Below are 2,533 nucleotides of genomic sequence, written 5' to 3'. Positions count from 1 at the left end.
TAGCTTGTACATGTTTGGTTAGTTGTTATCTAACTTGTTAGACGATTTTTATAATGGTTGGTGAGATTTAAAAAAAATAGATGTCGTTAGCTGATACATGAATTATTAGATGTTACTAAATAAGTTATTGTTCTAAGTTAATTGTTATATTTGTAACTTTTTCGCAATCTCTAATTTAACCATTGATTTTCAATTTGAAAAGCTCAACTGAGAGATATATAAACTGGGGAATTGAAGAGGAGGATATATCGTTAGCATCCATGGCGTTTCAAACATCAAGATTATTAATGTAATGGTGAGAAAATGAATTGAGGAAGAGGAGATTATGTCGGAACATAGTAGGTGATGATTTGGAGATTTAAAAAGAAGATCAATTGATCTGAAAAGGAGCTTTAATTAATATTAATAAAGGTTGAGAAAATTGGGAGAGAAAGAGAAATAAGAGAGATGTGAGTTCGGGAAAGAAAGAGAAACCAGAAGAAATTTTAGGGTAGGGGTAAAACAGGAAAGAATGACACAAATGTCTACAACAATTGAGTTTAGTAAAAAAACAACTGGATCATTTAGCTATTTTGTTTAATGATGAACAAAATTAAGTATAAACATAACTCCATGTTAAAAGGGCTTTTAAGGGTTTTAAGCCCAACGTTCAAGACTCAAACTCTGTCTTTCATCATTTCCATATTCAGGATGATGATTCTTCTTCATTAACCTAATCCGCTTTCTTCTCCTCCAAAAATCTAATTTCACTCGGTCATAGCAACGACAACCACCGCCTCTTGCATCTCCTCTGCATTTTACCTCAAGATAGGGTACCTTCGAGCAGGATCGGCCCTAAGCATGTGCTGGAGGCACATTTGCACAGGGCCCGTTAAAATTTTTGGATTTTTTAGCTTAGATTAGGGTTCAAATATTTAGAAGTAATTTTTGTACGAGGAAAGAGTTTTAATTTTTTTTATGGCACAGGGCCCTTTTAAGAGTTGAGACGGGCCTGCCTTCGAATATCTATTTGAGTATCGGTTATAAACTGATAGGGTTTGGATATCCAAACTTACTCAGAATGAAGCCCGATTGGTTATTAAGCACTAACCGTATCTGAACCGATCTTCCTACTTCGGTCAGGTTCGGGTATAATTCACTATGCCCAGGCCTAGTCCGCACTAGTGAGCCTTTGATCCACCTTACACGAACATGATAAATAACTAGTTTTAAATTTGCAAGCACCTTTTCACGAGCTCTCTCTTTATTTATTGGCCTCGTTCTTTGCGAGTTTACACGACGCACTGCAAACATCTACACCCACTCCCTAGAGCTAAAGAAAAACAAATTGATAGAACTAACCCTAGCTCTTCTTATTCTATGCTGGTTATGTCCACATCTCAAGCTTGATGTCAAGAGGTTAATAGTTGTAACACAAAGCGAGAAGATGTCTTTGTTTGATTTCCAGTTTATATGAATCTTAAACTAGGGAGCTAATTAAAAAGAAAAAATAAACAAAGGAAAGATGTTTTATTCCATTCAAGATGAACAAAGAAAACAGAAACACAGATAGAGTTTTATTATTAGTAGTTACTTATAACTCTTATTCTTTTACTTTTGTAGTCTTTAATCTCTCTTAGATTATAGACATAATCGGCTTGGTCGAAGTCTCTGTCTCAGTAGCTTTCATGAACCTAACCTCGAATGGTGTAGAGCTTAAAGCCAAACGCCTAACGCCCTGTTTGTCCACAAATATCCCGATATCGCTGCAATCGTTATTGTTAACACAAAACACAATCTTGTAACCGCCAAGAGCATCTTTAATTTTCTTGATCTGGAAGAAACCATTTGACGGTTAAGGACCAGCCGCTATGAACAACGCCTCAATAACCGTGATGGGCTCGACGGGAGGGACATACCAATAGGTTGACTGACCACATATCATGGCTTTGACGTCCATATGGATGTTGAGGTTCGCTGACTCGGGAACGAACGCAACTTTAGTCCTCCAGTCTGAGAATTTTACGGGAATGCCCCTGTTAACCTCTGAATATATATTCCTGTTTGAGATAGAGCCAGGGGACACCAATCATCACCACGGGAGCTGAGAGTCAGGCCGCCACCTCCAGGGCCGGAAATGCGGGGGAGAACATAGTAACTGCCATCGAATATGATATCACCATGAATATCGAGAACTGGTTCGCCGGGGCTTCCGGTCACGGCCAAAACAGCGGTTAAGGCAAGAAGGAAGTAAAACATGGGATTCATTCTTTTTGAGTTTATGTAGTTGATTATATTTGAATGTTATTGGATGAAGAAAATGTGAGTTCATGTGTTCCGTATTTGTACACGAATGTGTGTATACATGCACATACATCTTTGTATACACAACGCTGTTTGAATTATTAACTTTAAAATTATGCAAGTACATCGAGATTTGAGAAGATGTCTATCGTTTTCTACTCCACTCTCTTTCCACGCTTCTTTGATTATAAATTTATTTTTGATATATTTTTGATATAAACGCTTCTTAGTTGTCCATTTTTTTGGTAAA

General features: G+C 37.2%; 1 pseudogene; it reads right to left on the bottom strand.

Moving 5' to 3' along the window:
- Positions 1-1,013: 1,013 nt before the first annotated feature.
- On the bottom strand, positions 1,014-2,257 carry LOC106423537 (annotated as a pseudogene).
- Positions 2,258-2,533: the final 276 nt, after the last annotated feature.

The sequence above is a fragment of the Brassica napus genome, chromosome A2 (assembly GCF_020379485.1).
Source record: "Brassica napus cultivar Da-Ae chromosome A2, Da-Ae, whole genome shotgun sequence".
Classification (NCBI taxonomy): Eukaryota; Viridiplantae; Streptophyta; class Magnoliopsida; order Brassicales; family Brassicaceae; genus Brassica; species Brassica napus.
The sequence above is the reverse complement of the archived record's forward strand: the minus strand, read 5'-3'. Positions and strand labels throughout refer to the sequence as shown.